The 10627-nt window shown below is 44.0% G+C and overlaps 1 long non-coding RNA gene across 1 annotated transcript; it reads left to right on the forward strand.

Moving 5' to 3' along the window:
* Positions 1-5571: 5571 nt before the first annotated feature.
* LOC132638514 (uncharacterized) lies at positions 5572-8031 on the forward strand. Its single transcript, XR_009581777.1, has 3 exons — positions 5572-5624; positions 6531-6581; positions 7654-8031. It is a non-coding gene; the product is annotated as an uncharacterized LOC132638514 (long non-coding RNA).
* The last annotated feature ends 2596 nt before the right edge of the window (positions 8032-10627 follow it).

The following is a 10627-nucleotide window of genomic DNA, read 5'->3' on the forward strand; positions in this document are numbered from 1 at the left end:
GCTGTGTTATCAGGATGACTCCTCCCTAACGAATTGTTATATTTTGCAGTTATGCCTCCAAAAAAGGCGTCAGCGGCCCAAAAGGCCAAGTCAGCAGCTGTGGGAGAGACGAGTCGGGCCCAGAGGATTACCAGGGCCCACGCACATATTGCCCCTGATATTTTGCCCCCGGCAGAGGGCTCTTGCACACCGCCACCCGTAGAGGAGATTGGAGCAGCAGCAGCTGCAGGGCGAGGGGCGGCTCCACCGCCAGCTCCCGCAGTTCCAGTACCTGAGCCCCCAGCTCCACGGCCAGGCACTGAGGATCAGTCTATGAGGGAGGCAGTCCAGCTATTGACTAGACTTGTGGCAGGAGAGGTTTAGGGGCACGGACCGGGAGGTGACCGTGCTTACAGGCGTGATAGTTCGAGAGCCCGTGAGTTCTTGACTTGTGGTCCTCCAGAGTTCTTCGGGACTAAGCCCGAGGAGGATCCTGAGGAGTTTATAAGGAAGATGCGGCACACCTTACATTTGATTAATGCTTCCGCGACGGAGTCAGTCACGTTGGCTTCGCACCGGTTGTATGATGTAGCGGCTAATTGGTACGAGTCATGGGAGTTATCCAGAGGTGACGGCGCTCCCCCAAGTTTGGGATGATTTTTCTCAGGCTTTTCTTAGCCATTTTCTGCCTCCGAAGTTACGGCGGGCCAGGGCTGACAGATTCTTGTTGCTGAGACAGAGGGGCCGCAGTGTTCGAGAGTACAGTATGGAGTTCGACTCATTGGCCCGATACGCACCTGCTGTGGTAGCTACTATGGCTGATAGGATGCATAGGTTTATTATGGGGCTGGACCGGTATTTTGTCGACAGTTGCTTAGTATTGGCCGCTCAGCCCGATATGGATATTGCCCGGATTCAGGCGCACGCCCAGGGCATGGAGGACCGGCACAAGGGTTATCAGCCCGATAGGAGTCAGGATCGGAGACAGCCCAAGAGAGCCAGATCATCCGGGTATTCTGCAGATTTCCGGGGCAGACAGTCTTAGCAGCCGCAGCAGCCTAGCAGATATCCATCCCAGCCGGCACAGAGCGCACCTCCACAGCCTACAGGTCGCAGATTTGATGGCCTAGGTTATTCAGGAGCAGGCCAGAGCTCCAGGGCTTCAGGTTCGCAGACAGATAGGGGTTCTGGTCAGACGAGGCCACCTAGGCCTCAGTGTTCTTATTGTGGCAGATACCATCCGGGAGAGTGCTACAGAGCCACCGGTGCATATTTTTCTTGTGGCCGTCAAGGCCATTCTGTGAGAGATTGCCCGTATAAGGGTAGTTCGGGTGGTGCAGCGCAGCCTACCGGATCAGCTGCCGAGTCGTCATCTTCATCAGTGGCTATGCGCCCTACAGGGCCGGGTACATCAGCACCGGCAGGTCGCGACAGAGGTCGTGGTGGAGCTTCGGGTACTAGCGGTCCTTCGAACCGCATTTATGCTTTGGCCAGCAGCCAGGACCAGGAGGCATCGCCTAATGTCGTTACAGGTACATTATTGGTCTTCTCTCGGTCTGTGTATGCATTGATTGATCCAGGTTCGACTTTGTCATATATTTCGCCTCTGGTTGCCAGTAAAATTGGTATAACGTCTGAACCTATAGAGCCATTTGAGGTAGCCACACCGATTGGGGACTTTATTGTAGCAAAACAGGTATATAAAGACTGTTCGGTAATTATATGTGGCCGTGACACTAAGGCAGATCTGGTGGAGTTAGATATGATCGAGTTCGATGTTATTATGGGTATGGACTGGCTAGCCTCCTGTTATGCTAATGTTGACTGCCAAAATAAGGTAGTTCGTTTCCAGTTTCCTGGGGAGCCAGTTATAGAGTGGGCCGGTAATACAGCATCGCCGAAAAGTAAGTTTATTTCATACCTTAAGGCGAAAAAAATGATCAGAAAGGGTTATATTTATCATCTGGTTCGGGTACAAGACTTGACAGCAGAAACGCCGACTCTTCAGTCAGTTCCCGTGGTTAATGAATTTCCAGATGTGTTCCCAGATGAGCTTCCAGGCCTTCCTCCAGAGCGGGAGATAGATTTTACTATTGATTTGCTTCCAGATACTCAGCCTATATCTATCCCTCCGTACAGAATGGCACCGACAGAATTGAAAGAACTGAAAGAGCAGTTGAAGGATCTGTTAGAAAAAGGCTTCATTAGACCCAGTACTTCGCCTTGGGGAGCCCCGGTATTATTTGTGCGTAAGAAAGACGGGTCGCTGCGTATGTGTATTGATTATCGGCAGCTGAATAAGGTAACCATAAAGAATAAATACCCCCTCCCCAGAATTGATGATTTGTTTGATCAGTTGCAGGGCGCCAAATATTTTTCGAAGATAGATCTTCGGTCAGGCTATCACCAGGTACGAGTACGAGAGGCCGATATTCCTAAGACAGCATTCCGGTCCAGATATGGGCATTATGAATTCAGAGTTATGTCATTTGGGTTAACTAATGCTCCTGCGGTATTCATGGATCTAATGAACCGGGTATTCAGGCCATTCTTGGATATGTTCATAATTTTATTTATCGATGATATTTTGGTTTATTCTCGGTTCGAGGCAGAGCACGCAGATCATCTGAGAGCGGTACTCGGGGTGCTTCGACATCAGAAATTATATGCAAAATTTTCTAAATATGAATTCTGGTTGGCCTCAGTGGCATTCTTGGGGCATATTATTGCAGCTGATGGTGTCCGGGTGGACACCCAGAAGATTGAGGCCGTGAAGAATTGGCCTAGACCCACGACGCCCACCGAGGTACGTAGTTTTCTGGGATTAGCAGGCTATTACAGGAGATTTGTGGAAAAGTTTGCTTCGATTTCAGCGCCTTTGACAAGACTAACTCAGAAGGGAGCTAAGTTCCAGTGGATCGATGCTTGTGAACGAAGCTTCCAGTTGCTGAAAGAGAAGTTGACTACCGCCCTAGTTCTGACTCTTCCAGAAGGACCCGATGGATATGTTATTTATTGTGACGCTTCTGGCGTGGGATTGGGTTGTGTATTGATGCAACACGGCAGAGTTATAGCTTATGCTTCGCGGCAGCTAAAAAAGCATGAAAGGAATTATCCTACCCACGATCTAGAGCTTGCAGCGGTGATTCATGCTCTAAAAATATGGAGACACTATTTATATGGCGTTCACGTTGATATCTATACAGATCATAAGAGTCTCCAGTATATTTTTAAGCAGAAAGAGCTAAATTTGCGACAGCGGAGGTGGCTAGAGCTCCTGAAAGACTATGATGTGGATATTTTGTATCATCCGGGCAAGGCTAATGTTGTTGCAGATGCACTCAGCCGGAAATCTATGGGTAGCTTGGCAGGTTTACAGCCAGACAGGAGAGAGATAGTACGTGACATTCATCAGTTGGCTAATCTTGGGGTTCGCCTGGCCGATTCTGGCGGTACACGGATTTCTGTTCGAGGGGTTTCTGAATCATCTATTAAGGAAGATATCAAGCGGCATCAATATGAAGATCCTGTTTTAGCTCGATACAGAGACACAACCCATGAGAAGGAGAAGACTCCGTTCGAGTTTACACCAGACGGGACCTTATTATACAGGGGCAGGTTGTGTGTACCTGATATTGCAGGCCTTCGGCAACAGGTTATGAACGAGGCACATTATGCTCGCTACTCCGTTCATCCTGGGTCTACGAAGATGTACCATGATCTCAGATGCGTATACTGGTGGGACGATATGAAACGGGATATTGCAGAGTTCGTCGCCCAGTGCCCTAATTGTCAGCAGGTCAAGATTGAGCATCAGAAGCTGGGTGGACTATTGCAGGAGATGGAAATTCCGACATGGAAGTGGGAGATAATCAATATGGACTTCATTACAGGTTTACCTCGCACTCCACGGAAGTATGATTCCATCTGGGTTATCGTTGATAGGCTGACGAAATCAGCCCATTTCCTCCCCGTCAGAACTACTTATTCCACTGAGGATTATGCCAGGCTTTATATTAAAGAAATTGTGCGACTTCATGGAGTTCCTATATCTATTATCACTGACAGAGGTGCTCATTTCACAGCGAACTTCTGGAGATCTTTTCAGGAAGGATTAGGGACTCAGCTGAGCTTGAGCACAACTTTTCATCCTCAGAGTGACGGACAGGCCGAGCGCACCATCCAGACGCTTGAAGATATGCTGCGGGCCTGTGTTATTGATTTCAGAGGTAGCTGGGATGATCACTTGCCATTGATTGAATTTGCTTATAATAACGGTTACCATTCCAGCATCCAGATGGCTCCGTACGAGGCTCTGTATGGCAGGAAATGTAGGTCGCCTATTGGTTGGTTTGATATTGGCGAGACGAAGTTAATTGGCCCCGATATGATCCAGCAGGCCGTTGATAAGGTGAAACTTATTCGAGAGCGACTATTGGCAGCCCAGAGTCGACAGAAATCATACGCTGATAAACGACGTCGTCCTTTGGAATTCCAGGTTGGTGATTGGGTATTCCTGAAGGTATCGCCTATGAAAGGCGTGATGCGGTTCGGCAGAAAGGGTAAGCTCAGTCCGCGTTATATTGGGCCTTATCAGATTGTTAGAAAAATCAGAAATGTCGCCTATGAGTTAGATCTGCCATCTGATTTGGAAGCGGTACATCCAGTATTCCAAGTATCTATGCTACGCAAATGCATTGGTGACCCTTCCAGAATATTTCCTGCGGATGATATTCAGGTGACGGAGCAGTTATCGTACGAGGAGCAGCCCGTATCCATTTTGGACCGTCAGGTAAGGAGGCTCCAGAACAAAGATGTAGCCTCTGTTAAGGTGCTGTGGCAGAACGATAATAGGGAGGAAATGACCTGGGAGGCCGAAGAGGAAATGAAGAAGAAATATCCTCATTTGTTCCCTATGCCAACATGTAATCTTGAATCCTTGCTTAATTCTATTTCAATAATGAATGTGTGCTATATGTGCTGTCTACAAACATGAACTCCCCCAAAGTATTTTCAGAGTCTATAAGATTAATTTAACATTCGAGGACGAATGTTCTAAAGGGGGGGAGGATGTTATGTCCCGTGTTTTCACACGTTGGAAAAATTTGAAAATAATCTTGACTTGTAAGAAATAAGGTCAAAGTTGATTTTTATTTGACATAGGAGTTGTGCATGAAAGAATAGAGTCGTGGAAGTGTGGGACAAGGCTAAGGGCAATTTTGGAATTTTAGAAATTAGTTTTGGGAATTGCAAAATATGATTCACAAGTCATTGGGCTCAAAAAAAATTGAAGTGGAATTGAGGCCCAAAGTAGGGATCATGGCCGGCCAACATGGCCATGATCCAAGCCCATTTTATTTGGTCATGTGCTTGGTCATGTGACCAAGTCTTTATATTATATGCATAGAAGATTCAAGACATTAGAAAGCAAGAACAAACCAAAACAAGCAAGAGAGAAAGAGCAAGAGGGTTTCGGGTTTGCTTGGGAAATTTCACTCCCAAAAATCTTGTTCCAAAAATTGTTGCCTTGTGATTTTTCTACTAATTCAAGGTCCCTTTTTAACTTGGTGTAGTTGGTTTGGAGAGAGAAGCATCAAATACATCAAAGTGACCATACCTCCAAGTGAAGAAGACTAGAGGAAAAGGTGAGAATTTATCCCCTATCCTTATGCTATGAAGTCTTGTTTGTGTTGTAGTATGTAGAAATGTGTTAATTGTATGGAGAAATGGAAGTTTGCAAAGTGGGTGTGTGATGTATATGTGTAGCCGTGGGTATGTATATGATTGTATAGTCATAACGTGTTGAATTCATGTTATATTCTAGTTGTGGTTGTGATGAAATGCATATTGGAATTGAAAGTTGAATGAATTTGGTTAATGTTGATAGAGGAGCATATGGCCGTGTACTATGTTGGAGTTGGAGTGGGAATGGATTAAGTTGTTTAGTGTGTTAGTGTGTTATTGTGATGTTTGCAATGTAAATGAAGATAAAATGATATAAGTTTGTATTGAAATGGAATGTAGAAACTTATGTCGTTTTAGTATGATTTTCCGACATTAGGAAAATGAAGTTATTTGGTTGTTAATTGTGATGATCATTGATGAATTTGGAAGTTGGAAACATGTTGTGAATATGTGTGCCAAAGATTAGATGTTTTGAATAAATTATGACTTTGGCGGAAAGTTGTATATTATGTATATCGTGTGTATAACTTGAGGAAACGATATGAAATGTTTCTAAAACTATATTGTGATGATCTTTATTGATAATGAATGTGAAATCATTGATATTAGTTTGAAGATTTAGGTTGGAGTGAAGGTTATGTCACTTTGTTAGAATGATGGCTAGTTGAAGGATATTGTGTCTCTAATGTTTGTTGTTGATGTTGATGTTGTTGTTTGGGTTGTTGTTGATGGTTTTGAGCCGAGTTGAACTCTCGGGGGTGCTATATGTATAGGGGAAGTGCTGCCGAAATTTCGGTAGGCAAGTATGCATTAAGTTGAATTTATGGCATCCATAACTCATAATTCGTAAATGTGACCATTTGCAGATTTTTGACGAAACGGGAAGTGAGCTTGGATAGGCTTAAAAAGCTCAAAAGGTATGTAAAGCTACCCCGATTCTTCTCTTGGCATGCCGTAAGTGTGTTAGGGTCGGATTCGGGCCTCGTAAGACTTTCTGGCCATCGGAATCCGCAAGTAAAAATCTCGTCTTTTCCTTCAGTAGAATTGAACCATTTTGGTATGCTTTTCCTGAGATTATGCAAATTTGCTCTAAATTACTTGGAAAGCTATAGAATGTCCGTAGAACCCTTTTAGGTGACCCCATAAGCTTAGAGGGCATAATTTGAGCCCGCCGCCTTGTTTGTCCCGAGGCGGGCCCGCTATTCCCGGTTTTACCCTTAGTGTACCTAGGTCTTCTTTTCGAGCGATTTTTGAAAGAAACGTTTTGTCTACCATTTTAATTACTTAACAAATATTGTTTTAAATATTCCATTATGTCTGATAAATTATTTTGACACTCGGAACGATTTCAGAAAGGTTATACTTTTGTAATTTATTATGATACCCGAAACGCGTTTATTATGATCCCGTTCGACTTCACTGGATTGTTTTGCCTTCAATATGCCTCATTGAGTCTATGAAGAAATTTGTGGTATTTTACTTGCATTAGTCTCTCACTACTCCATTCGTGGATGCCCCAATGTTTCGCACACTGAGCCCGGGCCAGGATATGTTGTCAAGCGTGATCCTCTGCATTGTTCGCCGTTCCTCGATGTGAGGGGGCATGTATACACGTACATGGGTTTGTGGAGTATGATGTGCCATGTCCGCTTGTTCTGATATGATTTGCTATGGCCATTTGATATGACATATTATGCTACGGGGTTATGCCCCTATTCTGATTCTTCTGTGTTGTGGCACCAGCGTCGGGAGGGTGGCCACGTTCTGTCTGCCGAGTCCCTTGGCAGGGGCCGAATTTGATATGACATATGTTCCTGTACACACTCTGCATGTTTTAAAAATACGTATCTGATACTTTGGATTTTCTGTTTACTTTCTGTATGTTCTGTACCAGTTATGATTTTGTCTCTGTAATTCAGGCTTTACATATTCAGTACATATTTCGTACTGACCCTCTTTCCTCGGGGGCTGCGTTTTCATGCCGCGCAGGTACCGACGACAGGTTTGCCGATCCGTCTGTCTAGGATATATTTTCTGCCATTTGGAGCGCTCTTTTATTCAGATCCTTCTTTTGGTACAGTCTGTCACTTCTATATATGTATATTCTCGTTCATGGGTACGGCGGGGCCCTGTCCCGCCATATGATTCTGTTGGTCTGTTTAGAGGTCTGTAGACATGTTTGTGGGTTGGGGTCTTTCTGTACAGATGTGTGTATATGTTGTGTTTGGGAGATCCCATTCGCCACGGCGGCCGGTCCGCATATGTTTAAATGCTGCTTTGTTGGCCCTGTGTGGCCTTTGTTGGTATTTTCTGTGTGCAGGGTATATTGGATAGTCTGTAAAACAAAGGAAACTCTGCCGAAATTTTTCTGGAAATTATCTAAATTTGAAATATAGCCTTGTCGGCTACTGCTATATACTAGAATGCGTTTGATAGAATTTGAGATAGCATTTGATAGACGTGTCGGGTGCCCAGGTCGGGCACTAGTCACGGCCTACGGGGTTGGGTCGTGACATATTATGCTTCTATATTGATGTTGATCATTCTTTACATACTCAGTACATTCATCGTACTGACGTCCTTTTATTTGTGGACGCTGTGTCATGCCCGCAGGTGCACAGGGAGACAGACTTGATCCATAGCTGCTTATTCAGAGATTGCATAGCAGAGCTCCATTTCTTTCGGAGCCGTAGCTTTTGGGTACTTATTCTTTTGTGTATATAATTATGGGCATAGCGGGGTGCTGTCCCGCTCATACGATATGTCATACTCTTAGAGGCTCGTAGTCATGTGTATGTGGGTAGAGATGTTCGGCCATGTCGGCCCATGTTTGTATATCTTTTGTTAGCCACGTCGGCCTTGTACTTATGATGTGGCATAGATGACTATGATATGTTAAATGATGATGGTCGTCTAATGGGTTCAATATGATTAACCATAAGAAAAGCACGAATTGACTTATAGTTCACCTAGATGTTATGTTATGTGCGATAAGGGGGTGCCCGGGTGGGGTAGCACCGGGTGCTTGTCACGGCCCCCTAGCCGGGTCGTGATAGCTTATAAGCTACGCTTATTCGTCCAAGCTTGTAAGTCTACATTTAAAAGGAATTTATGCGAATGTTAGCCTTTTCGTCGCACATTTGTACCATATTTCAAATCATACTATTTTATATTCTGCCGAAAATTGGGCAGCATCTCCCCTGTTTATATGCCAAGCCTGATTCTCAATTCAGCAACCAACAACAACAACAACAATACCAACATTAATCATAATATTTCCAATACCAACGTATGCCATAAAACAGCCCACACATTATTTTCTAAATTCCTCAACCAACCAAATTTGCGATATAACTATTTAATAATTTTATTTCCGTAAGGGAGTCGAAATTAATACTAACAACATCAATAACGACATCCTCCACATTCTACAAGTTGAATACATTTATTTTCATTCAAAATTCTCTTCAAATCTCATTCCATAATTCACAACGCCAACAAACGAATTTATCACACTATTTTCTCCGTTCTAGTTCGGTAGAACTCTAAATAAACTTATTAGCAATGAAAAGTAACCTTAATCTTACCTCAAGTGTGCAGCCACCACATCCACCCCCTTATTTTTGGTTGATTTTTAGCTCAAATTGGAGGCAACGCAACATAGAACACTTTTCTCTTCACGGGCTTCGGGATTCGGGGCTCAGATTTTGGTCAAAATTGATCTTTTCTCTCTAAGCTCTCTTTTCTCTTTTTCTCCAGAATTTTCTGGGTGTTTTGTTCCGAAAAATGAGGAGAAAAGGCTGATATATCACTGAAATAAACATGGGTCATGGGCCTAACCCGGTTGGGCCCGGATTGGGCCTAGCCCACTGACCTTCCTGCCTTAAAACGTCCATATCTCCTTATCGCTATGTCTCCTGTGGACCCATGACCTATGGTTGGAAAGCTAATTCAATTATATACAACTTCTATTTCTTGGTAATTTTCCAAATTCCAAACTTATAATACCTTTTTTTCCCCTCGAAGTCAGATCACCCGAAAATGTTACTTAAAAATATTTGTTTGGAGGACTTCCACTTTGATTTGGCTCAAGGGTCCTTTTTGAGTTGTGTTTAATTTCACATATGTGATTCATATAACTTGTCACGTGTTCCAAAAAAATCTCGATGTGTGGGCCCCACCTCCGCTTACGAATAATCCGACGTATAAAAAAATACGAAATATAATACTATCAACGTGAGTTTAAATTATGTAGTAACAACGTGATTGTCAATGTTTGAGGAAGCACGTGTCACGCTCAGGCTTTGAAAATGCGGGGTATAACAGTAACACTTGTACCATTTACTTTTGTTGTCACTCGAACTTCGGTACCCTTACTTGATTAATGCCTCCTTTATCGTAGTGCCGGTTGCTGGAACCAAGTAAGAGTTAGATCCGAACATGCGGATCACTTGCGTATTGTCCTTGTAGTTCTTCGAACTCGAGAGTTATTCGCGAAGTTTTCCAAATGCGAGTTTTGGTTGAACTCAGTGGCATTTCTGGGCCACATTGTTGCAGCTGACGGTATTCGAGTGGATAGCCAAAAGATTGAGGCATTGAAGACTTGGCCAAGGCCCACGACCCCTACGGAGGTTCGTAGCTTTTTGGGCTTAGCAGGGTATTACAGAAGATTTGTTGAGGGTTTCTCTTCTATTTCTGCACCGCTCACCAAGTTGACTCAGAAGTCAGCTATGTTTCAATGGACAAATGCTTGCGAGCGTAATTTCCAAGAGTTGAAAGACCGATTGACTTCAGCCCCAGTCTTGACACTTCCAGAGGGATTGGAAGGATATGTTATTTATTGTGATGCTTCAGGCGTCGGGCTAGGCTGTGTATTGATGAAAAATGGTAAGGTGATTGCGTATGCTTCTAGACAATTACCGAAACATGAGCAGAATTATCCTACCCATGACTTAGAATTGGC

The sequence above is a fragment of the Lycium barbarum genome, chromosome 4 (genome assembly GCF_019175385.1).
Source record: "Lycium barbarum isolate Lr01 chromosome 4, ASM1917538v2, whole genome shotgun sequence".
NCBI lineage: Eukaryota > Viridiplantae > Streptophyta > Magnoliopsida > Solanales > Solanaceae > Lycium > Lycium barbarum.